This window comes from Oreochromis aureus, linkage group 7 (genome assembly GCF_013358895.1).
Source record: "Oreochromis aureus strain Israel breed Guangdong linkage group 7, ZZ_aureus, whole genome shotgun sequence".
Taxonomy (NCBI): domain Eukaryota; kingdom Metazoa; phylum Chordata; class Actinopteri; order Cichliformes; family Cichlidae; genus Oreochromis; species Oreochromis aureus.
In genome coordinates, this window is record NC_052948.1 from 62,050,121 (window position 1) to 62,062,579 (window position 12,459).

The following is a 12,459-nucleotide window of genomic DNA, read 5'->3' on the forward strand; positions in this document are numbered from 1 at the left end:
TGGAACACGTAACATAACTACACAAGGAAATCTGACAACCAATAGCTAAACGTAGCAACCTAGGAACAAAATGCTAAACTAACAAGGTGGACCACCGTTACCTTCACCCTCCACATCCTCTCGAGCTCTTCTCTGAGCCCTTGGTATTTCTCCAGCTTCTCGTGTTCCTTCTTTCTAATGTTACTGTCATTTGGAACCGCTAAAAAAACCTGTCATTGCTGTATATCCTGGTAGTGTGGATCAGTCTTGTTCACTCTTGGCATACAGCTTGATGTCGTGTGTGTGTGTGTGTGTGTGTGTGTGTGTGTGTGTGTGTGTCTGTCTGTCTGTCTTCCTGCAGGGGTTGGTGGTAGACTATAGACTGAGACTGGTCCCTCAGCTGCAGATCCAGTGTGCAGCAGACACTTGAAGCTCTCCACTTTCACTCTGACACACATACACACACACACAGTTTCATGCACATCACTGATTAGTTGGTTTGTTCTTCCAGTCTCAACATCCTAATTCAGGTTTTCTCTTTCTATCACAGCAAATTAGTTTCTGTTCTGTATCTGCTGATTTTTAAATTCTCCAAATCAGCTGACATTCACTGTGATGTGGTCTTGTGTCCAGCAGGAGGCGCCAGCTGCTTTTTAATAAATTGCTGTACAGCTAGCGGTGGTAGTTTAGCTTCTACCTGATAATGGATTTTCCTAAGACCTTTAGTAGTATTGTGAAATTTAACTACATACCATTTGGAAGTATTTTTATTATTGTGTACTCAAAAATGGAAGTTTGCAGGAGTGCTGGACTTTTTTTCATGATTTATCCAGCCAATTATCACAACTTACAAACTGTTTAATATATCTGTTACAAACAGTTTTTCTTTACAAGAATTTTGGGGCACAACGGGCTGCGAGAAACAGGTTTGAGCTGTGAAACATGGAAAGTGGAATGAATCCTCATGGAAGCGGGCAGTTATATTCTGACACATAGAGGATTAATGATGCGTTGAATAGTGAAAGGACCCAGAAAACGGGGTGCCAGCTTCCTAGACATACACTTCAAAGGAACAGTTGCAGATGACGGCCACACCTTCTGTCCCATGGAGTATAGAGGAGCAGGAGACCTTCTCCGATCCGCCGTACAGCGAGCTCATGTCACAGCCCGAAGCAACGCTGCCCTGGTCTGACGCCAAATCCTTCTACTGCGGCGCAGGTGGTCCTGCACCGCTGGGACCGCAACCACCTCCTCCTGAGAGGGAAACAGTGGGGGCTGATAACCCAAACAAACCTCAACCGGGAAGAAACCGGTGGCAGAAGAGGTGAGAGAGTTATGTGCATATTCCACCCAGGAGAGATGAGAGCTCCAGGAAGCAGGATTAGCCGAAACCACACAGCGGAGTCCATTAGACTGCAGGTGATAGCCCAAGGAAAGGCTCGCCCCCACCCCCAAGGCTGCACAAAACCCCTTCCAAACACGTGACATGAACTGAGGTCCCCTGTCAGACACAATGTCCTGGGGAATCCCATGCAGCCGAAAAACATGAACAACAACAAGGGCGGAAGGGAGTTTAGGCAAGGGAACAAAATGGGCAGCCTTGGAGAATCTATCCACAATGGTAAGGATGACCGAGTGACCAGAGGAACGTGGCAGCCCCGTGACAAAGTCCACAGCGACGTGTGACCACGGCCGACTGGGGACGGGCAGGGGATGCAAAAGCCCAGAAGGCGCCTGGTGACGGCTTTTAGAACGCGCACAAACTTTGCAAGCCGCAACATACTCACGAGCATCCATCTCCAATGGAGGCCACCAAAAGGGCCGTTTCAACAAAGACACCATACTACGAATGCCGGGATGACAGGCGAAGCGCGCAGTGTGCAGCCAATGCAGGACGCGTGCGCGCAGGGTGGACGGAACAAAGAGCTTATCCGGAGGTCCCGATCCCGGATCAGGCTCATGCTGCTGAGCCCGGCACACCACAGCCTCGATCTCCCATACCAAAGCCTCCACCACACAGGAGGGGGGAACGATTGTACTCATGTCCGAAGCCTCAACTTCCGAGGAAAATTGGCGCGACAATGTTACAGGAGCCCGGACGGAAGGAAGTCATGAAGTTAAAGCGGCTAAAAAACAACTGCCACCTGGCCTGCCTAGAATTAAGCCGTTTCGCGTAAACGAGATTTCTATGCAAATCACAAACGGATGCACCGCACCCTCCAGCCAGTGGCGCCACTCCTGTAATGCCAACTTAACGGCCAGGAGATCCCGGTTTCCCACATCATAATTTCTCTCGGCGGAACAAAACCGTTGAGAAAATAAAGCGCACGGGTGGAGATGGCCATCCTCCAGCAAAATCCGCGCCCGTATCAGAAGCATCAGTCTCAACAAGAAACTCTCTGGACACGTCGGGGTGGGTGAGGACGGGAGCGGAGCAAATAGCTCCTTAAGCCGCGAAAACGCCCGTTCGGCATTCAGCGTCCACTGAAAACACGAGCAGGGGATGTTAAATTAGTAAGCCGAAGCACAACTTGACTGAAATTCTTAATGAACTGCCGATAAAAATTAGCAAATCCCAGAAACCTCTCCAACTGCTTGCGTGTTGAAGGGGTCGGCCAACTCACAATGGCTTCAAGCTTACAGGGGTCCTCTCTTAGCTGTCCCTTTTCGAGTACATAACCGAAAAAGGACACAGACCCCGCATGGAAGACACATTTCTCAGCTTTCACGAAAAGTTTATTTTCCAGAGCCGCTGTAACACACAGCGCACCTGCTATACATGGTCATCCAGTGAACAGGAAAAAATGAGAATGCCGTCCAGATACACAAAGACAAAACGGTTCAAAAAATCCCGCAACACATCATTGATCAGAGCCTGAAACACCGCTGGCGCATTGGTCAGTCCAAATGGCATTACCATATACTCATAATGTCCCAGCGGAGTGCTGAATGCCGTCTTCCACTCATCCCCCTTACGTATGCGTACCAAGTGATATGCATTACGAAGGTCCAACTTAGTGAAAACAATCGCTTCCTGTAACGGAACAAAGGCGGAAGAAAGCAGTGGAAGGGGATATTTAGTCCTCACAGTGATGGCATTAAATCCACGATAGTCATCACAGGGTCTGAGAGAGCCGTCCTTTTTCATCACGAAAAAGAACCCTGCAGCCACGAGCGAAGAAGATGGCCGAATCAAGCCTGCCTCCAGGGACTCCGTAACATAGACTTCCATGGCAGCCCTCTCTGGCCCAGATAGGTTGCACAGCCGACTAGTAGGCAGCGAAGCTCCAGGCAACAAGTCAATAGAACAGTCATACGGCCGGTGAGGAGGCAGAGACAGAGCGCGACGTTTGCTGAAAACTGACCTCAGATCATGACAGTTCTCCGACACAGACAACAAGTCCAAATCTTCTTCTGTCGATTCAGGAGCACTGGTCGCAGGAGGAGGTAAAGAAGACTGCAGACAGTGTGACAAACAGTGGCTACTCCAACTCTCTACGTGACGGGTGGCCCCGTTGACATGGTTGATATGGTTGATATGATTGTGGTGCTCAAACCAAGGATAACCCAAGACTATGTGGGAATCAGGGGACGCAAAACAAAAAAATGGAGAAATCCGCGATGATTGCTCGAGAGAATTAATGAGACAGGTTCTGTTTCATGGGTGACCGAGGGCAAGGGCTGACCATTAAGGGGAAACAACCGAAACAGGGACCTCTAGAAGCCGTGTTTTAATACCGAGGAGACGTACCAGACCCCCCTGTCAATCAAATTCTGTTCAGCTCCGGAATCTAAAAGAGCTTGAGTAGAGTAGGTCTTGGTGTTATTAGATAAGACAGCGGAGAGCTGCATGCGGGGAACCTGAGACCGAGAAAAGGTGCCACCCACCAGTACCCCCGCAGTTACTGGTGGGCCCTGCTTTTTAACCGAAGCTGGCAAGTAGCTATGTTTGTGTTGTGGCCTGACTGACCACAACACAAACATAGCCGCCCCTTAAAATGCCTCTGACGCTCCTCGGGGTTAAGTCTCATGCGACCCAGCTGCATCAGTTCCTCAGTATTATTCCCAGGAGGTGACCACGCTTGGGAAGAAGTGAAGGTTGAGCGACCGTGCGCATCGTGGCACCTTCTGCCGAGGTCGTGCGACCCTTGCCTCCCCGCTCTTTCTCCATCTCTTTCTCACGCAGTCAGTTATCGATGCGAATGGCTAGCTTCACCAATTCCTCAAAACTCTCCGAGCTTGTCCTACAAACGTTAGCCCACAGACGAACGCCCCGCACAGCGTGGCATCCCCCCCACCCGGTCTCAGCCGCCTTAACGCAGAAGTTGATGGAGAACTCCGCTACGGAGGAGTCGCCCTGTTGGAGCGCCGACAACCGTTGTGCGGCATCGTCCACGCGCAAAGGGTGGTGAAAAACGGACTTAAAATCTTGGACAAATTGAACATATGTGAAGGACTCAAGAGGATGGAGAGCCAAATATGATTCGGCCCAACTCACTAACACACAAACCAAAAGGAGGAGTCAGCAAGACAGAGAGGAAAGATTAATTTTTCTGTTCCAAGCTACAAGATATTGTTACAGGTTATAACTCCACCACCAGTCTCAGCTCTAGATTCAGCCACACATCCACGTGAGCCCCTCGGCAGAGTTCAGCTCCCCTGGATTACTGACTGCCTGACAGGCAGCAAACTGCAGTCTACGGCTGTTACTCTGTAAGTAAATAAATATGTCTTAAATTATATATCTTATGATATATATAATTTAATATATCAATTTAAATTGTTTTCATTTATTTTTAATAAACGAATATAAGTGTATCTATTATAGATACCAATTATAAAATTATAGAGATGTAATTTCCCACAACTACTGCAACATTAAAATTCAGGGTTATTTTTTGTCTCATGTTTGACATGGTACTGTCGTTCACCAGTGCTAACCAGTCCCTTGAAAGACTGTCTCTACATGCATCTTGGATCATTGGGGGAAATACAAAAGAATAAATTGTGTTTTCACCACGTTGTAAATGTGTTTCACGTGAACAAAAAGAATTTTTTGCCAGTGTTTTCAACACAGACACATAAGATTCGATATTCTTACGGCAGCTGTGTTTTTCTTCTTTTCTGATATTTTGGAAGATTTTACGTGTGAGTTTGAAAGACTTCAGTTTGAAGTGATCACGCTTACATCTTTGACTGTCTTCATAAAACACACCGCATGGACCTAACATGTTGGTAGATGAGTAGGTGAGAGTTTGGAAACAATTTTGTCCATTTAATCTGTAAAATTGTGTGAATGCTACAGTTGTGGAAAATCCATATTGACGGCGCCAGAGATAAGCTTTTTCGAGAAGTAGAGACGTGTAAATCAGACGTGTGTAAATCAGAATAGTCTCCACTAAATTTCCATTCTGTTGCAAAAAAGGTTCAAAAGCTTCACATAAACGAGGCTCGCTGTGCTTTATTTTTCCAGGATTTTCCTTGTTTTTATAATCTAGCTCAAATGCTGGAGAAACAATGATATTTTTACTATGTTTCATGACAACAATAACAATTGCATACTGCTTATGTTCACGAATCTGAAGGTATTCTTTAAAGAATGGAAAAAATCTGTTTGCATCAACACTTTTTTCTGGAATTTTTTTCTGCGTGTCTTTGATTGAATGATAAAATTTCTCTTCATTTTTATTCAGTCGACAAATCGATTCACTTTCATCCTTAAACAGCTTCATTTTTTGCTGCTCCTTCGTACTACAAGTATTACGTTTGTTGTGGTGTAAATTTGGTAAAGTATTACTTCGATGTTTTGCTTCGGCTGCTGTCAACATCTCGGGAAAAAACATGTTTATTGAATGTTTGTACGTTTCTCAACGGATATGTTGAGAATCTTTGAATGGAAAGGAATGATAGAGTTTGGATAGGCAGGATTTCTTTTTGGTTTCTTAATAACAGCAACCACTTTCGTTTGAGGAAGTGACTATTTTTGATTTTGGATACAAGAAGATTATTATGGTCATTTTCGGGGTAGATTTTTTTTTAGCTTTTTGATTTTTTAATTTAAATTTACCATTTGCAAAAGTTTTTTGTAAAATGTTTCCAAAATATAATTGCTCTGCTTTGCTGATAGGAAATGTGCTGATCTGGGTTGATTTTTTAATTTATATAACTTGTATTTGAAACTGAATTTGAACTTATCTTCTATTTTCTGGCGCCAGGGTGCAGATCTCTTCAGTAAAGAAAGAGGACAGGCGTCAGGGGCGATTCTAGGATCAGAGCTTTGAGGGTGCTGAGCACCCAGAAAGCTGCCCAGCCAGGCAAGATAAACTTTACGCGTCACTATGACAGTTCTTCCGTGTCTCTGTCAGTCCCTGCATTCCTAAATGTCACCAGTTTCCCCGAGTTCTCTATGACTGTCTCCTTGATGCATTTAAACCCCTGTTCCTCCCTGTCCTCATTATCTGTTGTCTTCATCTCTGCTATCAGTCATCATATTTTTACCATCTCTTTGCAAGTCTGCAAATTTCTTGATTAAATTATAAGATTTTTAAATTCATCAAGTCTCTCTGTGCCTGGGTCCATTGCCAAGAGTGCATTTTTTGGACAGAGATTCACCTTCACTTGTACATTACAAGTCACAGTGTAATGTATCTGTATAATATAATACAGATACATAAAAAATACAATACACTCCAAAAATAGAAGAGTCATTGAAATGTACCAAATATTAATAAAACAAATTATAAAAATGGATACAACTTTGCCTATGCTACAATGTATACAATGTATGAAAAACTCTTTACTGCAGATACTAATTTTATTAATACTAATTTTGTGTTGTAAGATTTATGAGTTTCAGTTGGAGAAACACTGATAAGGTAAGTGTATGTGTGCTTTTGGAAAACATTTAAAGCTGCAGTACAGAATCTTTGAAACAAGCTATCTTAAAACATTTTTAGAATATAAACAGAGCACTCTGCTTCTCTTTACAGATCCTCACTCCACCAGGGCTCTGTTTGGCACTTTCCGCAAATGTGGTGCACGTAATGCCGCAGACATACAGACAACTAGATGGTCCAAAAGTTGGCCTACCTATTACTGGCTGAGGTTTTAGTAGAGTTGTGGCTAAACCACATAAAAATATATCATTAATTTTAATCTCCCCAATCGATAATGTTATGTTGGAATGTTGTTAAAGAGGGTCAAAAATGTTTCAACCCAGTTTGTTTTGCAGATTCTGAATAGCAGCTTTAATATAGGGAGAACACAACTTGAGTAAAATTAGTTTAATTTCCTTGTCCTGACCTTCTACTTTCTCCTCACATTCCCCTCTTTGGACTGACAATCACACACAAATAGATTGTAGTCAATTATACATCCATCTTCATCCGCTTTATCTGGAGCCGGGTCACGGGGGCAGCAGCCTAAGCAGAGAAGCCCAGACCTCCCTCTCCCCAGCCACCTCCTCCAGCTTATCCGGGGAAACACCAAGGAGTTTCCAGGCCAGCCGAGAGATATAATCTCTCCAGCGTGTCCTGGGTCTGCCCCGGGGCCTCCTCCCGGTGGGACATGCCCGGAACACCAGGAAGCCCAGGAGGCATCCTTGTCAGATGCCCGAACCACCTCAGCTGGCTCCTTTCGATGTGGAGGAGCAGCGGCTCTACTCTGAGCCCCTCCCAGATGGCCGAACTTCTCACCCTATCTCTAAGGGAGAGGCCAGCCACCCTTCGGAGGAAGCTCATTTCCGCCGCTTGTGCAGCGTCCGCATCACTGCAGCCGCCGCACCAATCCATCTGTCAATCTCTGGCTCCCTTCTCCCATCACTCGCGAACAAGACCCCGAGGTACTTGAACCCCTCCACTTGGGGCAGGAACTCATCCCCGACCCAGAGTGAGCTCTCCACCCTTTTCCGGCTGAGAACCATGGCCTCAGATTTGGAGGTGCTGATCTTCATTCTCATTAATTGTAGTCAATTAGATAAAAAAAAATTACATTAACATGAAAAAATACTATTAAGATCACTAATGAAAAGGTCCTCTCTCAGTGTACTTTCATCCAAAAGGCAAATAACCAAACCACATGTACATCTAATAAAAGATATAAATATTGAAATACTGATCCTAAATTATCCTTGATTGACGAATCATTTGATCTTCCACTTTTTACCTGAATGTGGTTCCTTTTTTTGAAAAAAAAAAAAAACTTCCTTATATCCATTATATCCACAAAAAATCACAACACAGGAGTTACAAGGTTATTGGGCATCTAGTCAGTTAGCTAGTTAGCACCTTGGGCACATGCTCATATGACAAAAAAAACCGAGCTTCTCTCATTCCATTTGAAACAGGACAGTGGTAACAACAGTAGACTACGGACAATTTTAAGTTTTAGATTTTAAATAGGCTGTATAAATTTCAGTGGGAGCAACAGGACGGTCAAATGTCGCTGATTTTACTACAGAGGCGGATTGTAGGGTAGCAAACATCGTCGGAAAACACGCTTTTAACACTGCAGGTTACCTGGGTGTAATGTTTTTCAGCCAAAATGAAACATGTTCTGACTCCTACCTAACTACAGTTAAGCCCAAAATTATTCATACCCCTGGCAAATTTTGACTTAAAGTTACTTTTATTCAATATGCAAGTTATTTTTTGACTGGAAATGACACAGGCGTCTCACAAAAGATAATAAGATGATGTACAAGACGCATCATTGTGGAAAAAAAATATTTCTCAGCTTTTATTTACATTTGAGCAAAAAGTATCATGTCCAGAATTATTCATACCCTTTACAAACTGTCACAGTCTCTGGGAAAATCCAAAGTTCCATCCATTCCAAATAGTCAAAGCTGTTCTAAAGCATCCCAATTACCCTGATTAATTGGAAATAGCTGTTTTGATCAACTCAACAGGTGAAAAACAGCAGCTCTCTGCAGGTGGTTTGTGGACAGTCATGGCTAAGACAAAGGAACTCAGTGAGGACCTGCAGCTGTGCATTGTGGCTGCTCACAAGTGAGGAATGGGCTACAAGGCCATATCCAAATGTTTTCAAGTTCCAGTGGCCACAGTGCAAAGTATTATTAAAAAATACAAGATGTTCCGCACTGTGGAAAATCTCAGAGGACGTTGTCGGAAGCCAAAAGTGACACCTGTGCTGGCCAGGAGAATAGTGAGAGAGGTGAAAAAAGAATCCAAGGATCACCACCAAGGCCATTCTGGTGAATCTGGGCTCTGCTGGTGGCAATGTCTCAAGCCAGACAGTCCAACGGACACTGTTGGGTTCCACGGATGCAGACCAAGGAAAACGCCACTTCTCCAGGCACTTCTAAGGCATGCCAAAGCTCATTTGGCCTTTGCAAATGCTCATCTGGACAAAGAAGAAGGTTTCTGGTCTTCAGTGTTATGGTCAGATGAAACAAAAATTGAATTATTTGGTCACGATGATGTTGCCTTCATTTGGCATAAAAAAGGAGAAGCCTTCAACCCAAAGAACACCATCCCCACTGTCAAACATGGTGGTGGGAACCTAATGCTTTGGGGGTGTTTTTCAGCCAATGGACCAGGGAACCTAATCACAGTAAACAGCACCATGAAAAAGAGCAATACATGAAGATTCTCAACAACAACATCAGGCAGTCTGCAGAAAAACTTGGCCTTGGGAACCAGTGGACATTTTAGCACGACAATAACCCAAAACATACAGCAAACGTGGTGAAGAAATGGTTAGCAGACAACACCAGTAACGTTTTGCAGTGGCCTAGCCAGAGTCCTGACTTGAATCCAATTGAGAATCTGTGGAGGGAGCTAAAGATCAGGGTGATGGCAAGAAGACCCTCCAACCTGAAAGATTTGGAGCTCATTGCTAAAGATGAATGGGCAAAAATGCCTGTGGAGACATGCAAAAGCTGGTCTGCAATTATAGGAAGCGTTTGATTGCTGTAATAGCCAATAAAGGCTTTTTTCTATTGATTATTGAGAAGGGTATGAATAATTCTGGACATGATACTTTTGCTAAAATATAAATAAAACCTGAGAAATATTTTTTCCACAATGATGCCTCTTGTACATCGTCTTATTATCTTTGGGGAGACACCTGTGTCATTTCTGCTCAAAAAAGAACTTGCATATTGAACAAAAGTAACTTTAAGTCAAAATTTGTCAGGGGTATGAATAATTATGGGCTTAACTGTATATAAAGAGCAAATTAAGGTTAAATGCAGCTAATATGTCCTGTTCTAAGCCAGGCAGTCAACACTTCCTGTCCCCTGTGTCTCAGCCACCATCGCTCTGGCAGAAAGGCCGCTAGAGCCACAGTAGGGGAGAGGCAAGCTGGAACAAACCATTTTGGGGGCGGGGGCGGATACGTTTGTGGTTAGAATATCACGTGTCAACAAAGTACTGTATGGTTTTTATATTTTTATTAGTGTGTCACACAAACAGCAAAAATTGTCAAAAAAGTAAGAAATCTTTGGGGGTGCTTTGATTCATTTTGGGGATGCTTCAGCAATATGGGCTAAAAACGCCCCGTCAGGCATTATTGAAGGACAAGATCAGAGAGCCAATGGACAATTACAGGAGAAAGTTGGAGTGGGGGCAGCGAGGAAAGAGCTAACGAGATTTAGCCAGGTAGAAATGGAGCCATTTTTGGCCAAGTCATTAATTTCATTTCACAATACATCCCTCAGGTCTCAAACATAAATACTGCTAATCTTATACTGCATTTTTATTAATGGCCAGCAGAGGGCAATACGTGTTGGGAAAAACTGTGCTGGTGTTGTTCCTGGATCAACAAAACTAAGATTGGTCACTTGCTATATTAAACCTGGACCGATGTTGTACTGACGTCATAATTTTGCGATGAGAAAACACCATCAAACCACAAACCAAAGCTCTGTAACCCTGATACTAACCACCTCCGTTTTTATTCTATCCTGAGAGGATATTGGCAGGTTTTTTTCCAAGTCAAAGGTATGATATCATAACAATGTGATTAGCCAGATGCAATATTGATCCTGGACCTGTACGTGTTACGCCTGTTGATTCTGGCGTATAAGTAAGAGGCAGGAGACAGCACTGGATCTCTGGGCTCTTTTCTGTAAACCACTGCAACACATAGAAATATGTAACACACCCAAAAAAAAAAAAAAAGATTCTAGGTCTGACCAACCGTGTCAGCCATGGGCAAAAAGATGACAGTCAATAAAATTCTAAAAGATAATTTATTGACAAATAATCAAAAGATAAAACAGTCCAGTGTCCCATTTATGAATCAAGTAAAACACACAGTCCCAAGGCCAGAGCCAGCTATGCCACACTGCCAGTTGCACTCCACGTGTTGACCTCAACAGGGTTAGAAGTTGTCCTCTGAGACCCACCACCCTGCAAGTAGATAGCCAGTGGTCACTCCAGCCTCTGCAACTCTGCTGCCTTTAGGCTGTGGCATATAATAGGCCCTGGCCTGCACAGAGAGACAAAATGACACATTCACTATAGAACTCATAGCGGAAAACCCATCCAGCCCAAACATATCAGATTTCATCACATTACATACCTGCACAGAGAGACAAAATGACACAGCAGTGTTTGTAGCGTGGGCTATAAGTAGACCAGTGTATCAGTGCAATCAAGTACACCTGCCTCTAATTAGTCCAACCCCATTCCAGCCATTGGCTCACCAAAAATGTGACACACACACACACACACACACACACACACACACACACACACACACACACCACTCCCAACCCAGTGCAACTTCACACAATAATATGGAGCTGAATTAACACAGGCACATTAGTCTACCATATTGCAAATACAAAGAACCATGAGCTGTGTTGTGTGACTGCTAGGCCAGCTCTCTTCCGGCCATGCTGGAAGGAGCTGTGCATTTTATAGCTTTACAGACTCTACAATAATGTCATAAATGAAATGCAGTGAATTGATTGCTTTAAAATGTCAACTTAAGCTCTCAAAAGTCAACAAATAGATATAAATCTAATCAACAAACATGAATTACTATTTATTTATTATTTCTTAATATTTCAACTACTAATTGTTTCAACATTAAATCCACTAAAATGAACTTAAATGCGAGAGTTGCCTATGACGGCAGCTACAACAACTAATGGCCATAGGAAACTTTCATTAGCTGTGGAAAAAAGGAAATTAAATAAATTATTCAGGGTTTATTTTAAGCTTTTCAAAGTTTCAGTTTTAGTTCAGATTTTTTTTGTTTTGTTGGAATGTGTTGTTAGTCAAAACTTCGAGACAATTTAAACTTGATGAAAACACAACATTTGACTCCCAGCTTCTAGTTTCCAGCCCCGTGTTATTTACAGTAGTACCATCTCTAACATGAATGCGTTAGATGCTGAACACAAGTTTGCGCACGTAGGTTTTTACAGGATAGACAGGTTTAATTATGTCTGTGATTGTACACTGACATAACACAGATACCACAGATGTTTCAGAGACATCACTTTAA

The 12,459-nt window shown here is 43.4% G+C and overlaps 1 long non-coding RNA gene across 1 annotated transcript; it reads right to left on the bottom strand.

The window, feature by feature from the left end:
- Positions 1-11,175: 11,175 nt before the first annotated feature.
- On the bottom strand, positions 11,176-11,582 carry LOC120440848. Its single transcript, XR_005613565.1, has 2 exons — positions 11,527-11,582; positions 11,176-11,433 (listed from the first exon to the last, which is right to left on the bottom strand). It is a non-coding gene; the product is annotated as an uncharacterized LOC120440848 (long non-coding RNA).
- Positions 11,583-12,459: the final 877 nt, after the last annotated feature.